At 43.4% G+C, this 18,729-nt stretch overlaps 1 long non-coding RNA gene across 1 annotated transcript in view; it reads right to left on the bottom strand.

Moving 5' to 3' along the window:
* Positions 1-7,115: 7,115 nt before the first annotated feature.
* The window catches only part of LOC120049396, a 54,786-nt gene continuing 43,172 nt past the window's right edge, over positions 7,116-18,729 (bottom strand). The window contains exons 2-3 of the long non-coding RNA XR_005477108.1: positions 9,414-9,494; positions 7,116-7,239 (exon numbers count right to left, since the gene is read on the bottom strand). This is a non-coding gene — a long non-coding RNA (uncharacterized LOC120049396). The remainder of the gene's footprint in view (positions 7,240-9,413; positions 9,495-18,729) is intronic.

The following is an 18,729-nucleotide window of genomic DNA, read 5'->3' as shown; positions in this document are numbered from 1 at the left end:
TCTTTTTTTTTTTTTTTGCCTTTTCCTTTTTTTCTCTCCCCTCTTCCCCCCCCCTCCCTTTTTTTTCTTTCCTCCCCTCCCTCCTTTTCCTTCCCCCCTCTCCTCCCCTTCCCCCCCTCTCTCCTCTCCTTCCTCTGCTCCCCTTCCTTTTTTCCCCCCCCCCCTCCCCTCCGTCTCTTCCTTCCTCCCCCCCCTCCCCCCCCACGTTCTCCCCTTTCCCTCCCAGATATTTTTTTTTTTTTTTTTTTTTTTTTTTTTTTTCTTTTTTGAACCACGTGCCTTATAGCAGGGAGGGAGCATCGATACATACAGTAGAACGCTCCCGCCCACGCACGTCATACCCCCAACCTCCCAGACAATGGGATATGTCATCGCAAACCAGTTGCCTTTCCGTCAGCGTGGAAACAAGGACTCGACGGACAAACGGCCACCACTATTTTTTTTTTTACGAAATCTTCAACCTCTCTTTACCCTACTGAGCAGTGTTGTGTGTGTGTGTCAGACAGCCCCAGGCCTCTCTGTTTACCCTCCAGTCACCGTGCCTCCTGCTCACAGTTAGCATGGCCTGACCCTTGACCCTAAAGATCCTGACATATGAGCCTCATTCACACGCACATATGGTCTCTCTCTCTCTCTCTATCTCTCTCTCTCTCACTCACACAGACGTGGTCTCTCTCTCTCTCTCTCTCTCTCTCTCTCTCTCTCTCTCTCTCTCTCTCTCTCTTTTTTCTCACCTTCTCCTCTCTCTCTCTCTCTCTCTCTATCTCTCTCTCCTCTCTCTCCTCTCATCTCTCTCTCTCTCTCTCTCATCTCTCACTCAAAGACGTGGTCTCTCTCTACTCACAGACGTGGTTCTCTCTCTCTCACTCACACAGACGTGCTCTCTCTCATTCTCTCTCTGCTCTCTACTCTCTCTCTCTCTCTCTCTCTCTCTCTCTCCACACACAGCGTGTTCTCTCTCTCTCTCTCCCTCTCTCTCTCTCTCTCCCTCACACAGACGGTGGTTCTCTCTCTCTCTCTCTCTCTCTCTCTCTCTCTCTCTCTCTCTCTCTCTCACTCACACAGACGTGGTCTCTATCTCTCTCTCTCTTGCTCTCACACACACACGCACACACGCACTCACACACACGTGCACACACACACACGCACACACACGCACAAGGGAGGAAACCTAAATCATTCAACAGGATGTAGTTACACAGAGGCACGCCAAGGCACTTATACAAACAGTCTGTGTGTGTGTGCTCATAACCGTGTTAGACTATTTTCCTTCAAGTCTTTAGTGTCTGTCTATGTGGGACATACTGTGTATGTATGCAGGATTACTTTATGTGTGTGTGTGTCATTTGTTCTTTGGAATCTATTGCATATATACATACATACGTGTGTGTCCCCCTCCAGCAGTACAATCCCCCATTGTTCCCCAGCTGCTACTACCTTCAGCAGAGTCACATTCCTTCCCCAGTCATACCAGATGAGAGAGAGGATAGAGAGAGAAAGAAAGAGAGAAAGAAACAGAGGGAGAGAGAAAGGGAGAAAGAAAAAAGGGAGAGAAATGAAGAAAGAGAGGAAAAGGGCCACTGACCTGACCCCCTGACCTCACAGGAAGGTGAGAGTGAGCTCCATTTGTCCCCCTGATGTTCCATCCCTCCACCCCATCCCTCCACCCCTCCCGTCATCCCTCCTTCCCTCCGCCAACAATGGACAATAAAGGCAACTGTCAGAGCCGCTCGTTGGAAAAATCAACCCTTTGCTGTCTTGAACAGCTCCCAGACCCACAGCCCTTCACCACTGCTGACCGAGACTAGAAAGGAACTCATGTTAAAAGCGCTGCCCGTCCAGAAAGAAGGGGGATGAGAGGAAAAGGGGGGAGAGGTGGAGGGGTGAAAGGGGGATCAAAAGCGGTCTTTCTTCCAGGGGAAGGGGTATAAGACCCCCACACTAACACTAACTGGGAGGAATGCTGATTGTCTGACTGGGTAGGACTGAGAGGTTGACTGTCTGATAAAAAGGGTTTTCAATGGGGGACCTGGATAGCGGAAAATACCCCTGTAATACCCTTAAAATACTCCACTTCAATCCAAAGCATACGCACAGCGATCAACACACAAGCATTGGTGTTCATACATAAATGTACCGGTACACACAAACATTCCCTCCATCCATCCATCCATCCACCCCCCCCCCACCCTCCCTCCCTCCTCCCTCCCCTCCCTCCCTCCCCTCCCCTCCTCCCTCCCTCCTCCCTCCTCCATCCCTCCATCCATCCCTCCATCCACCCCTCCCTCCCTCCCTTACTCCCTCCAACCCTCCATTCCTCCCTCCCTCCCTTACTCCCCCCAACCCTCCATTCCTCCCTCCCTCCCTCCCCTCCTCCCTCCTCCCTCCCTCCTCCCTCCCTCCCTCCCTCCTCCCTCCCTCCCTCCTCCCTCCACCCTCCCTCCCTCCCTCACCTCCCTCCCTCCCTCCCTCCCTCCCTCCCTTCCCTCCCTCCCCCACACACGTTCAACAAACACTCCGGCGTCATCAATCACAGTGTGTTAGTTGTTTCATCAGTGCTGGTGGATCAATAAGGTGTTCCTTCTGCTCCAAACTTCCTTAGGCAGATCCTGGCTGCGCCCAAAGGGCACACTAGTCCCTATACGGTGCACTACTTTTGACCTGGGCTCAAAGAGCTTGGTCACAAGTAATGCACTATGTAAGAAATATGGTGCCATTTGTGACGCAGCCCTAGAGCCCTTGAACAGCCCCACTCCTATCACATCCACTAGTAATTAACCAATTGTAACAACGTAGTGGTGTCAAGACGACTTTCGGCTAATTAATGACTAGGCTTAACAAATAAACTCCCCCATTGCAGTTAGACTAGTACAGAGGGAGGGAGAGGAGAGGAGGGAGGGAGGGAGGGAGGAGGGAGGGAGGGGGAGGGAGGAGGGAGGGGAGGGAGGGTGGATTGGAGGGAGGGAGGGAGGGGTGGATGGAGGGAGGGAGGGAGGGAGGAGGGGTGGATGGGAGGGAGGGAGGGAGGGAGGGAGGGAGGGGTGGATGGAGGGAGGGAGGGGAGGGGTGGATGGAGGAGGGAGGGAGGGAGGAGGGAGGGGTGGAGTGGAGGGAGGGAGGGAGGGGTGGATGGAGGGAGGGAGGGAGGGAGGGAGGGGTGGATGGAGGAGGGAGGGAGGGGAGGGAGGGAGGGAGGAGGGAGGGAGAGAGAGAGAGAGGGGGAGGGAGGGAGGGAGGTTGGGAGGGACACGTTAGGCCGAGACACGTTAGGATCCACAACCAGCATTAGGTTATTATTGCTTGGTAATGCACTGCATGAAGCCAACAACAGTGTGTAGAACAGAGTAGTGTATTAAACAACAGTGTGTAGAACAGAATAGTGTATTAAACAACAGTGTGTAGAACAGAGTAGTGTATTAAACAACAGTGTGTAGAACAGAATAGTGTATTAAACAACAGTGTGTAGAACAGAATAGTGTATAAAAACAGTGTTTAGAAGAAGGTATCAAAACAGTGTGTCAGAACAGAATAGTGTGTAGAACAGAATAGTGTATTAAACAACAGTGTGTAGAACAGAATAGTGTGTAGAACAGAATAGTGTATTAAACAACAGTGTGTAGAACAGAATATTGTATTAAACAACAGTGTGTAGAACAGAGTAGTGTATTAAACAACAGTGTGTAGAACAGAATAGTGTATTAAACAACAGTGTGTAGAACAGAATAGTGTGTAGAACAGAATAGTGTGTAGAACAGAATAGTGTGTAGAACAGAATAGTGTGTAGAACAGAATAGTGTATTAAACAACAGTGTGTAGAACAGAATAGTGTGTAGAACAGAATAGTGTATTAAACAACAGTGTGTAGAACAGAATAGTGTATTAAACAACAGTGTGTAGAACAGAATAGTGTGTAGAACAGAACAGTGTATTAAGCAACAGTGTGTAGAACAGAATAGTGTATTAAACAACAGTGTGTAGAACAGAATAGTGTGTAGAACAGAATAGTGTGTAGAACAGAATAGTGTATTAAACAACAGTGTGTAGAACAGAATAGTGTATTAAACAACAGTGTGTAGAACAGAATAGTGTATTAAACAACAGTGTGTAGAACAGAGTAGTGTGTAGAACAGAACAGTGTATTAAGCAACAGTGTGTAGAACAGAATAGTGTGTAGAACAGAACAGTGTATTAAGCAACAGTGTGTAGAACAGAATAGTGTATTAAACAACAGTGTGTAGAACAGAATAGTGTGTAGAACAGAATAGTGTGTAGAACAGAATAGTGTATTAAACAACAGTGTGTAGAACAGAATAGTGTATTAAACAACAGTGTGTAGAACAGAATAGTGTATTAAACAACAGTGTGTAGAACAGAATAGTGTGTAGAACAGAATAGTGTGTAGAACAGAATAGTGTATTAAACAACAGTGTGTAGAACAGAATAGTGTGTAGAACAGAATAGTGTGTAGAACAGAATAGTGTGTAGAACAGAACAGTGTGTAGAACAGAATAGTGTGTAGAACAGAAGTGTGTAGTACAGAATAGTGTGTAGAACAGAGTAGTGTATTAAGCAACAGTGTGTAGTACGGAATAGTGTTTAGAACAGAATAGTGTGTAGAACAGAATAGTGTGTAGAACAGAATAGTGTGTAGAACAGAATAGTGTGTAGAACAGAATAGTGTGTAGAACAGAATAGTGTGTAGAACAGAATAGTGTGTAGAACAGAGTAGTGTATTAAGCAACAGTGTGTAGTATGGAATAGTGTGTAGTACAGAATAGTGTGTAGAACAGAGTAGTGTATTAAGCAACAGTGTGTAGTATGGAATAGTGTGTAGAACAGAATAGTGTGTAGAACAGAGTAGTGTATTAAGCAACAGTGTGTAGAACAGAATAGTGTGTAGAACCGAACAGTGAATTGAACAGAATAGTGTGTAGAACAGAATAGTGTATTAAGCAACAGTGTGTAGTATGGAATAGTGTGTAGAACAGAATAGTGTGTAGAACATAATAGTGTATTAAGCAACAGTGTGTAGTATGGAATAGTGTGTAGTATGGAATAGTGTGTAGAACAGAATAGTGTGTAGAACAGAATAGTGTATTAAGCAACAGTGTGTAGTATGGAAAGTGTGTAGAACAGAATAGTGTGTAGAACAGAATAGTGTATTAAGCAACAGTGTGTAGTATGGAATAGTGTGTAGAACAGAATAGTGTGTAGAACAGAGTAGTGTGTAGAACAGAATAGTGTGTAGAACAGAGTAGTGTGTAGAACAGAATAGTGTGTAGAACAGAGTAGTGTATTAAGCAACAGTGTGTAGTATGGAATAGTGTGTAGAACAGAACAGTGAATTGAACAGAATAGTGTGTAGAACAGAATAGTGTGTAGTACAGAATAGTGTGTAGTACAGAATAGTGTGTAGTACAGAATAGTGTGTAGAACAGAATAGTGTGTAGAACAGAGTAGTGTATTAAGCAACAGTGTGTAGTGTAGAATAGTGTGTAGTACATAATTGTGTGTAGAACAGAAGTGTCCTACAGAATAGTGTGTAGAACAGAATAGTGTAGTGCAGAATAGTGTATTAAGCAACAGTGTGTAGTATGGAATAGTGTGTAGAACAGAATAGTGTGTAGAACAGAATAGTGTATTAAGCAACAGTGTGTAGTATGGAATAGTGTGTAGAAAAGAATAGTGTGTAGAACAGAACAGTGAATTGAACAGAATAGTGTGTAGTGTAGAATAGTGTGTAGTACATAATTGTGTGTAGAACAGAAGTGTCCTACAGAATAGTGTGTAGAACAGAATAGTGTAGTGCAGAATAGTGTGTAGTGCAGAATAGTGCGCAGTGCAGAATAGTGTGTAGTACAGAAGTGTGTAGTGCAGAATAGTGTGTTGTACATACTATTGTGTAGTAGAGTGTGTAGGACAGACTAGTGTACTACTGAATAGTGTAGAACAGAATAGTGTGTAGAACATAATAGTGTATTAAGCAACAGTGTGTAGTATTTAATAGTGTGTAGAACAGAATAGTGTGTAGAACAGAATAGTGTGTAGAACAGAATAGTGTATTAAGCAACAGTGTGTAGTATGGAATAGTGTGTAGAACAGAATAGTGTGTAGAACAGAATAGTGTATTAAGCAACAGTGTGTAGTATGGAATAGTGTGTAGAACAGAATAGTGTGTAGAACAGAGTGGTGTGTAGAACAGAATAGTGTGTAGAACAGAGTAGTGTGTAGAACAGAATAGTGTGTAGAACAGAGTAGTGTATTAAGCAACAGTGTGTAGTATGGAATAGTGTGTAGAACAGAACAGTGAATTGAACAGAATAGTGTGTAGAACAGAATAGTGTGTAGTACAGAATAGTGTGTAGTACAGAATAGTGTGTAGAACAGAGTAGTGTGTAGAACAGAGTAGTGTATTAAGCAACAGTGTGTAGTGTAGAATAGTGTGTAGTACATAATTGTGTGTAGAACAGAAGTGTCCTACAGAATAGTGTGTAGAACAGAATAGTGTAGTGCAGAATAGTGTATTAAGCAACAGTGTGTAGTATGGAATAGTGTGTAGAAAAGAATAGTGTGTAGAACAGAACAGTGAATTGAACAGAATAGTGTGTAGAACAGAATAGTGTGTAGTGTAGAATAGTGTGTAGTACATAATTGTGTGTAGAACAGAAGTGTCCTACAGAATAGTGTGTAGAACAGAATAGTGTAGTGCAGAATAGTGTGTAGTGCAGAATAGTGCGCAGTGCAGAATAGTGTGTAGTACAGAAGTGTGTAGTGCAGAATAGTGTGTTGTACATACTATTGTGTAGTAGAGTGTGTAGGACAGACTAGTGTACTACTGAATAGTGTAGAACAGAATAGTGTGTAGAATATAATAGTGTACTACAGAATAGTGTGTAGTACATAGTGTGTAGTACGTAAGTGTGTAGCACAGAACAGTGTAGAACATAATAGTGTGTAGTACAGAATAGTGTGCAGTACAGTATACTACAGAACAGTGTAGAACATAATAGTGTGTAGTACAGAATAGTGTGCAGTACAGTATAGTGTGCAGTACAGTATAGAACAGAACAGTGTGTTGTCACCTGCTGGTTGACGCGGCAGTGCGAGGGCCCGTGGTGGACGAGGATACGGACGATGTCTACGTCCCCGCGCCAGGCGGCCAGGTGCAACGGGAAGCAGCCCTTACTGTCAGCCACATTGGTGGAGGCTTCAAACTGGAGCAACTTCAACACCACGTCCCTGAGGAGGGGAAGGAGGGAGGAGGATGGAGGGGAAAGAGGGAGGAGGATGGAGGGGAAGGAGGGAGGAGGATGGAGGGGAAGGAGGGAGGAGGATGGAGGGGAAGGAGGGAGGAGGATGGAGGGGAAGGAGGGAGGAGGATGGAGGAGGATGGAGGGGAAGGAGGGAGGAGGATGGAGGGGAAGGAGGGAGGAGGATGGAGGGGAAAGAGGGAGGAGGATGGGGAGGATGGCAGAAGGGGATAGAGAGAGAGGAAAGCAGTAACGGGAGTGAGAGAGTGCGAGGGAGAGAGGGAAGAGATGGAATAGAGAGAGAGGGGGAAAGAAAGGCAAGAAACCGTAAAGAGAGAGAGAGAGAAAGAAAATGGAAACAGAGCGAGAAGGGGGAGAGAGAAAGAAAAGCATAAGTACTTTACTTGTCCCGAATCATAATGCCAGCTGCATAACCAAGGCTGATTGAATGTTTATATGTGTGTGGATTAAAATCATTAATAGCATTAGCTGGACTGAAATTAACTCTTCACATTGAAACAATTCAGTTTGTTGCTTCACCTTTTAGAATGGCACGTTCACATTGATTGTGTCCCAAATGGCCCCTATTCCCTATATAGTGCACTACTACAGTATATAGGGAATACGGTGCAATTTAGGATGTATCCATTGTCAAAACTCAACGGTCTAAAAGTGTACAGTTAAATGGTTAGTTCCCTCCTTGTCCCCCCCTCATCTAAAGTTCTAAATCACTTCTCGAAGTGTGTGTTGGTGACCTTGTTTTTCACTTGGAGCCTGTACTTTTTGCTCTCTCTCCCTTTATCTCTGTCTCCTTCTCTCTCCCTCTCCGTCTCACTCTCTCTCTCCTTCTGTGCCTGCTTCGCTCTCTCTCCTTCTGTGCCTGCTTCGCTCTCGCTCCTTCTGTGCCTGCTTCGCTCTCGCTCCTTCTGTGCCTGCTTCGCTCTCGCTCCTTCTGTGCCTGCTTCGCTCTCGCTCCTTCTGTGCCTGCTTCGCTCTCGCTCCTTCTGTGCCTGCTTCGCTCTCGCTCCTTCTGTGCCTGCTTCGCTCTCGCTCCTTCTGTGCCTGCTTCGCTCTCGCTCCTTCTGTGCCTGCTTCGCTCTCTCTCCTTCTGTGCCTGCTTCGCTCTCGCTCCTTCTGTGCCTGCTTCGCTCTCGCTCCTTCTGTGCCTGCTTCGCTCTCGCTCCTTCTGTGCCTGCTTCGCTCTCGCTCCTTCTGTGCCTCCCTCTCTCCTTCTGTGCCTGACCCCCCCTCCCCCTCGCTCTCTCCCTCCCCTCTCCCCTCTCTCTACCTCCTCTCTCCCCTCTCTCTACCTCCTCTCTCCCCTCTCTCTACCTCCTCTCTCCCCTCTCTCTACCTCCTCTACTGCAGCTGTTCTAAGAAGGAAATCCACATTATTGCCTCCAAAGCACAGCGTTAATCCGACAGTTTGGCTGAGCAGGGCTAGCCGTCAGACTCATCTTAATCCAACAGTGGGAAAAAGGGATTTGTGTGTGTGTGTGTGTGTGTGTGTGTGTGTGTGTGTGTGTGTGTGTGTGTGTGTGTGTGTGTGTGTGTGTGTGTGTGAGAGAGAGAGAGAGAATGTGGAAAGAGACTGGTGTGTATGTGTATGTAAGAGCTTTTTCAAACTTAAGGGAGATTCACAATATATATTATTTCTGTTTTCTCTAAATCATCTTTGTTGTACAATTAAAGGTCAATACACTGCATTTCAAACAGTCAGCAATGATCTAATGAATTCAGGACTTGACTAAACTAAATATAAACCTTCTACAACCGTAAGAGCCACTAATAATGTCATTATTTTAATAAAATAGTTTAACATGCTTTTTTGCAATTAAACTGATCTGGCTTTCAAGTGTTGGTGTGTATGTGTAAATGGGAAGGTTAACAGTCACAGCAGAAGAGAAGGAGACGAGACCAAGAAGACTACATGACAACTAGCAGATAAAAAAAGAATACTTGATTCTTGTGATACAGGCATTTGGAATATCGCAGAAAAACATATTTAAATGAATCTAATTCATTTGATATATCGCACAGCCCTAGTATGTGTGTGTCTGGAAAAGGCAATCACATTGTATTACACTCACAAGCATGCAAGCACACGGACAAACACTTCCTCACCCCCACCAGCCACCTCTCCACATTCACACACACTCTTACCTGTGTCCGTTCAGTGATGCGTGGTGGAGGGGTGTGTACCCTGAACTGTCTGCACAGTTCACATTCAAGCCTCTCCACATGCTGTGGACACAAGACAGACAGACTGTAAGCCAACACACACCAAGACACAGTCCTTAGAATTGTATGCTTTCCAATTTAACTTGATTCTTTTCTTGTAATTGAAAATCACACTTAAGTCCCACAACAGGCTTTCTATGTGTTGAGCACATGATCATGATAGACACTTAAGTACAAAGAGACACAATATAGAAACCCTTTTCTTTTAGCCTGATCACAGATCTTGCCTTAGCCACATCACAATGCCCATCGGAGTCAGAAAGACAGTGCAAACAGATCTGGGACCAGGCTACATTTCTTCTATGGGATGTGGGACCACCACAAGGCTAAGATGAGCATGGAATGGACTCGTTTTCCCATGACCTTCGAAGTCTCTCGTTCTCTCAAGTCAACTTCAATTTTACATTTTAGGGGCTTTATTGACATGGGAAACATATGTTTACATTGCCAAAGCAAGTGAAATAGATAATAAACAAAAGTGAATTAAACAATAAAAAATGTACAGCAAACATCACACTCACAAAAGTCGCAAAATAATAACACATTTCAAATGTCAATGTATATACAGTTGAAGTCGGAAGTTAACATACACTCAGGTTGGAGTCATTAAAACTAGTTTTTCAACCACTCCACAAATTTCTTGTTAACGAACTATAGTTTTGGCAAGTCGGTTAGGACATCTACTTTGTGCATGACACAAGTAATTTTTCCAACAATTGTTTACAGACAGATTATTTCACTGTATCACAATTCCAGTGGGTCAATTAGCCTGAGTCAATTGGAGGTGTACCTGTGGATGTATTTCAAGGACTACCTTCAAACTCCGTGCCTCTTTGCTTGACATCATGGGAAAATCTAAAGAAATCAGCCAAGACCTCAGAAAAAAATTGTAGACCTCCACAAGTCTGGTTCATCCTTGGGAGCAATTTCCAAACGCCTGAAGGTACCACATTCATCTGTACAAACAATAGTACGCAAGTATAAACACCATGGGACCACGCAGTCGTCATACCGCTCAGGAAGGAGACGCGTTCTGTCTCCTAGAGATGAACGTACTTAGGTGTGAAAAGTGCAAATCAATCCCAGAACAACAGCAAAGGACCATGTGAAGATGCTGGAGGAAACAGGTACAAAAGTATCTATATCCACAGTAAAACAAGTCCTATATCGAACATAACCTGAAAGGCCGCTCAGCAAGGAAGAAGCCACTGCTCCAAAACCGCCATTAAAAAGCCAGACTACGGTTTGCAACTGCACATGGGAACAAAGATGTACTTTTTGGAGAAAAGTCCTCTGGTCTGACGAAACAAAAATACAACTGTTTGCCATAATGACCATCGTTATGTTTGGAGGAAAACGGGGGATGCTTGCAAGCCCAAAAACACCATCCCAACCGTGAAGCACGGGGGTAGCAGCATCATGTTGTGGGGGTGCTTTGCTGCAGGAGGGACTGGTGCACTTCACAAAATAGATGGCATCATGAGGGGGGAAAATTATGTGGATATATTGAAGCAACATCGCAAGACATCAGTCAGGAAGTTAAAGCTTGGTCGCAAATGATCTTCCAAATGGACAAAGACCCCAAACATACTTCCAAAGTTGTGACAAAATGGCTTAAGGACAACAAAGTCAAGGTATTGGAGCAGCCATCACAAATCCCTGACCTCAATCCTATATAAAATTTGTGGGCAGAACTGAAAAAGCGTGTGCAAGCAAGGAGGCCTACAAACCTGAGAATGATTGACAGCTAACGTGGACAATCATGGGACAGATAGGGATCAAACACATTCCCCTACTGTACACATACCAACACACTGAATACACCAGACCAACACACAAAATACACCAGACCAGCACACTAAATACACCAGAAAAACACACAAAATACACCAGACCAACACACTGAATACACCAGACCAACACACTGAATACACCAGACCAACACACTAAATACACCAGACCAACACACTAAATACACCAGACCAGACCAACACACTAAATACACCAGACCAGACCAACACACTAAATACACCAGACCAGACCAACACACTAAATACACCAGACCAGACCAACACACTAAATACACCAGACCAGACCAACACACTAAATACACCAGACCATACCAACACACTGAATACACCAGACCAACACACTGAATACACCAGACCAACACACTGAATACACCAGACCAACACACTGAATACACCAAACCAACACACTGAATACACCAAACCAACACACTAAATACACCAGACCAGACCAACACACTAAATACACCAGACCAGACCAACACACTAAATACACCAGACCAACACACTGAATACACCAGACCAACACACTGAATACACCAAACCAACACACTGAATACACCAAACCAACACACTAAATACACCAGACCAGACCAACACACTAAATACACCAGACCAGACCAACACACTAAATACACCAGACCAGACCAACACACTGAATACACCAGACCAACACACTGAATACACCAGACCAACACACTGAATACACCAGACCAACACACTGAATACACCAGACCAACACACTGAATACACCAGACCAACACACTGAATACACCAGACCAACACACTGAATACACCAGACCAACACACTGAATACACCAGACCAACACACTGAATACACCAGACCAACACACTGAATACACCAGACCAACACACTGAATACACCAGACCAACACACTGAATACACCAGACCAACACACTGAATACACCAGACCAACACACTGAATACACCAGACCAACACACTGAATACACCAAACCAACACACTGAATACACCAAACCAACACACTGAATACACCAAACCAACACACTGAATACACCAAACCAACACACTGAATACACCAAACCAACACACTGAATACACCAGACCAACACACTGAATACACCAAACCAACACACTGAATACACCAGACCAACACACTAAATACACCAGACCAACACACTGAATACACCAGACCAACACACTGAATACACCAGACCAACACACTGAATACACCAGACCAACACACTAAATACACCAGACCAACACACTAAATACACCAGACCAACACACTAAATACGCCAGACCAACAACACACTGAATACACCAGACCAACAACACACTGAATACACCAGACCAACACACTGAATACACCAGACCAACACACTAAATACACCAGACCAACACACTAAATACACCAGACCAACACACTAAATACACCAGACCAACACACTAAATACACCAGACCAACACACTAAATACACCAGACCAACACACTGAATACACCAGACCAACACACTGAATACACCAGACCAACACACTAAATACACCAGACCAACACACTAAATACACCAGACCAACACACTGAATACACCAGACCAGACCAACACACTGAATACACCAGACCAACACACTAAATACACCAGACCAACACACTGAATACACCAGACCAACACACTGAATACACCAGACCAACACACTAAATACACCAGACCAACACACTGAATACACCAGACCAGACCAACACACTGAATACACCAGACCAACACACTAAATACACCAGACCAACACACTAAATACACCAGACCAACACACTGAATACACCAGACCAGACCAACACACTGAATACACCAGACCAACACACTAAATACACCAGACCAACACACTGAATACACCAGACCAACACACTGAATACACCAGACCAACACACTAAATACACCAGACCAACACACTGAATACACCAGACCAGACCAACACACTGAATACACCAGACCAGACCAACACACTGAATACACCAGACCAACACACTAAATACACCAGACCAACACACTGAATACACCAGACCAGACCAACACACTGAATACACCAGACCAACACACTAAATACACCAGACCAACACACTAAATACACCAGACCAACACACTGAATACACCAGACCAGACCAACACACTGAATACACCAGACCAACACACTAAATACACCAGACCAACACACTGAATACACCAGACCAACACACTGAATACACCAGACCAACACACTAAATACACCAGACCAACACACTGAATACACCAGACCAGACCAACACACTGAATACACCAGACCAACACACTAAATACACCAGACCAACACACTGAATACACCAGACCAGACCAACACACTGAATACACCAGACCAACACACTAAATACACCAGACCAACACACTGAATACACCAGACCAACAACACACTAAATACACCAGACCAACAACACACTAAATACACCAGACCAACAACACACTAAATACACCAGACCAACAACACACTGAATACACCAGACCAACAACACACTGAATACACCAGACCAACAACACACTGAATACACCAGACCAACAACACACTGAATACACCAGACCAACAACACACTGAATACACCAGACCAACAACACACTGAATACACCAGACCAACAACACACTGAATACACCAGACCAACAACACACTGAATACACCAGACCAACAACACACTGAATACACCAGACCAACAACACACTGAATACACCAGACCAACAACACACTGAATACACCAGACCAACAACACACTGAATACACCAGACCAACAACACACTGAATACACCAGACCAACAACACACTGAATACACCAGACCAACAACACACTGAATACACCAGACCAACAACACACTGAATACACCAGACCAACAACACACTGAATACACCAGACCAACAACACACTGAATACACCAGACCAACAACACACTGAATACACCAGACCAACAACACACTGAATACACCAGACCAACAACACACTGAATACACCAGACCAACAACACACTGAATACACCAGACCAACAACACACTGAATACACCAGACCAACAACACACTGAATACACCAGACCAACAACACACTGAATACACCAGACCAACAACACACTGAATACACCAGACCAACACACTAAATACACCAGACCAACACACTAAATACACCAGACCAACACACTAAATACACCAGACCAACACACTAAATACACCAGACCAACACACTAAATACACCAGACCAACACACTAAATACACCAGACCAACACACTAAATACACCAGACCAACACACTAAATACACCAGACCAACACACTAAATACACCAGACCAACACACTGAATACACCAGACCAACACACTGAATACACCAGACCAACACACTGAATACACCAGACCAACACACTGAATACACCAGACCAACACACTGAATACACCAGACCAACACACTGAATACACCAGACCAACACACTGAATACACCAGACCAACACACTGAATACACCAGACCAACACACTGAATACACCAGACCAACACACTGAATACACCAGACCAACACACTGAATACACCAGACCAACACACTGAATACACCAGACCAACACACTGAATACACCAGACCAACACACTAAATACACCAGACCAGACCAACACACTAAATACACCAGACCAGACCAACACACTGAATACACCATACCAACACACTGAATACACCAAACCAACACACTGAATACACCAGACCATACCAACACACTGAATACACCAAACCATACCAACACACTGAATACACCAAACCATACCAACACACTGAATACACCAGACCAACACACTGAATACACCAAACCAACACACTGAATACACCAGACCAACACACTGAATACACCAGACCAACACACTGAATACACCAGACCATACAGCGCTCTCATACACACACATGCTCTCTCTCTAGAAAATAACAGTGCACACACACCTACTATTCACATACACATCCTTGACACACCCAAAGCTTACAAACACACACACATACATAAAACCTTCACATAAACACCACTCTGATACAAACACACACACACCTCCCTCGTGTATAAACACAGTGACTGTATGAGAGAGTGTATGAGTCCTTTAGGTGGGACCAGGTGTGAGATGATATGGGGTGACTGGCCAGCGCCCACAACCAAGAGCCTTTAGATAAAAGTGCAATCTGTAAATTTGAGAAAACAAAATAAAAAGTGATTTGAAAAATATGGATGTTTGTTCACACACCTTGGGTAGTTCCTCCATAGAGGACCATTCAGAACAGGAAACTAAGACAGACTGGTACTGGTACTCCCCAAAATGATGTAATGGGTCTCAGACCTTTATCACAGGCATAGAGTTTTAATTTCACATTCTATTTCATATTCTACGTTCTATTCAAGTTCACATTGTATTCTAGCCCACATTCTACATTCTATTCTACATCCTAGACTGCATTCTGTCACAATTTATTAAATTCAACATATTATTTTTCACATTCTACATTCTATTTTATGCTATTTCACATTCTACACTCTATTCTATTGCACATTCCACAGCCAATTCCCTAGTCTCCCCCACGCATTGTCTTGCAGTGGGCTCTATTCTCTTCTACTGTGCTTTCACTATGCTCACAAAAAAGGTAAGAAGCAGTCCTCAAATTGAATTAGAGAGAAACAGTAGATTACAAATACATGTAAACATTCTTGTACACTAGACGTCTGCTTATTTGGAGATTGGAGAAGTATGCAGACTATGTCCTGTCTACTGCCCTTAGACACAACCTCTCTGTGTCTTTCCCCTCTCTCCGTCACCCCCTCTCTCCATCTGTTACCGAAGAAAGTGGACTTCTCAATATTGGTATGTTGGAGAAATTAAGAAATAAGCGCTATGGATGTTACATGAAATGGATAAGCTTCATGGGGAGACTGAACATAATGGCAGAAGTCTAAGTTTTAGTTTTAGGTCAAAACATGGATCGCCATTTCTTAGGAAAGTCATTTGAATGTTTAAAAAAGAAAGTTCAATAGAAGGCATAGAGTAGTACATTAGGATTGCGTTATAACAGCCTGAATAGTATACAGGTAGGCCAGTCACCACACCCTAACATTCACTTGTCTTCATTTGATATAGATCAAAATAAATCATTACCAGTTGAATGTACAGACCAATAAAATATTGTTTTGTATAAAAACTTTTCTGAAATATTGTAACACAATATGCAAATAAAACAATATGCATGTACCTATACTGACAATCTACTTTTCTGGACTCTGGATGAAGCTGGTTGGTAGTGCTGTGCCAGTCGTGGAATTTAGGATAAAACATATTTTTTTTCATATTAAAAAAACAACTTATGAATTCATTTATTTTATTCATCCATAACCGTCATTTACACGGTTATACGATAATTATGCCAGCCCTAAAAGTTGGTCTATTTTGTGGGGCTTTCATAGAAAGATGAGAAGAGTGCTATCTGAAAAACAGTACAACCAAGTATAAGGAACACATTTCAGCAGATCTTTTCCAAGATCATCTGAACCAGAACAAATCATTTCCAATATATCAACAACTGCTTCTGTAAAAGTCTTAAGAACACATCAGAACAAGCACACAATGTGTTGAATGCACAAGCTTCTGAAGCAAAGATATGATACATTAATATCCACCACAACCGTTTTGGACGTTGCAGATATAATGGTGACGAGGAAAAGGGAGAAACCAATTATATACCATATAAAACCTTGATGAACGTTAACTTCAGAGAGACATCTGGAAGATGATCCAATGTTAGGTGCATGTTTTACAAAAACCTTTCCTAAAGAAAACAAAGGGTGTAACATTGTCCCAGTCACCCCCTATCTTTTCATGACTGGAGACACTTCAACTTGGTCTGTATTGGTTCATTAACATCTCACCTTCATAACCAACACTGGGGGACAGCTGTGAGTGGAGAAACAAGCTCTGTGTGCTCTACCAAAAGGCCATGAAATGACTTCTGTTTTTTAGACTTGGCCTCATTAAAAACGTTTCAAATAAAGCTGAACTCCAACATACAGACCTTCAGGATACTTATACATGTGGTTTCATTTGCTAATGACTAACTTTATTTGGGCATGATTAGGTTGACTTTCCCACGGAATCACCCTATAGCCTCTAATAACATGACAGGAAATCAAAGTGGACATGAACATGTAAGGGACTGGTGAGGAGATCGAAGGAGTGGAAGAAGGGAGACATTCCTCATTTCCTGCTTGTGTGTTATTGGTTGTTGGTACCAGCTGAGGGAAGGTAACAGCACTGGAGGAACACACTAACTAACCTGACCTAGGTAGTGGGCTGACACCCACACACACCCACACACATAATGTCAATATTTTCACACATTCTCAAACACTTACAGGTATAAATATGCACAAACACACACACACACACACACGAGGAAAACCCCTTTCTACAGCCCAGATTTAATTCACCTCCCATCCCCAGACACATACAATCTCCCAGCAGCTCCAGGGCAGTAAATGCTGCTTGAGACACCGTAATGCCATTACCAGACGTGTGTGAGAGACGGGGGTGAAGTCAGTCACACTCATTAGTGTGTGGGTGTAAAGGTTTGGAATGTGCACGCATTTAAAAAAAGACACACACAAAGAGACTATACAGTGCATTCAAACGTTGATTCACATATACAGCATGTATACCGTACCCTAGCAAACAAAAACCCACTGAACTTTCACTTCAAAGTTAAGAAGTGTATAGGCATATGCCTCATGTGAAACCACACACTAACTCCAATGGATGAGATGAACAAACACACAAACCCCTACAACACCACAATGTGACATACAGTCTTATAAGCCCATGTGCAGGACACTATAATGAAATGAAGAAAGACAAACACACAACCTCAAGCATTTCTTCAAACTGACGTTTTATGAAAATCTCATATCACACAATCTCATCTTCCGGTTTCCTGAATAGAAATCCATCCCTAAACCTGACTTAGAGAGAAGTGGTGTTTCAAAACCTACAACACATCTCAATTAGACAGACAAACACACAGTCACAATGACACCACACAAATGTCACAATTCAACAAACAAACACACACACACAACCATCTAATGGCCAGTAACATGCTCAATAGAGTAAAGGTTGTGACGTCACAGGGTCATTCCACCTCAAAAAGCACAAGAAATAGGATATCGACAACCACCATCTCAGACTGTGATGAAATCGTTTCTGTAGTTAAAAACAGACAAGATTAGCATTTCTGAAACATTATTTTCTTGAAATCTAATTTGATCTCTGAGACAAGAGACCAGCAACATTTATAAAACGGTGTGGCAGCAGCAGGAACAGCGGCATCTAGTGGGCAAAACCTAGTAATTTCACACTCATTTATGCAA

The sequence above is a fragment of the Salvelinus namaycush genome, chromosome 6, assembly GCF_016432855.1.
Source record: "Salvelinus namaycush isolate Seneca chromosome 6, SaNama_1.0, whole genome shotgun sequence".
NCBI lineage: Eukaryota > Metazoa > Chordata > Actinopteri > Salmoniformes > Salmonidae > Salvelinus > Salvelinus namaycush.
The sequence above is the reverse complement of the archived record's forward strand: the minus strand, read 5'-3'. Positions and strand labels throughout refer to the sequence as shown.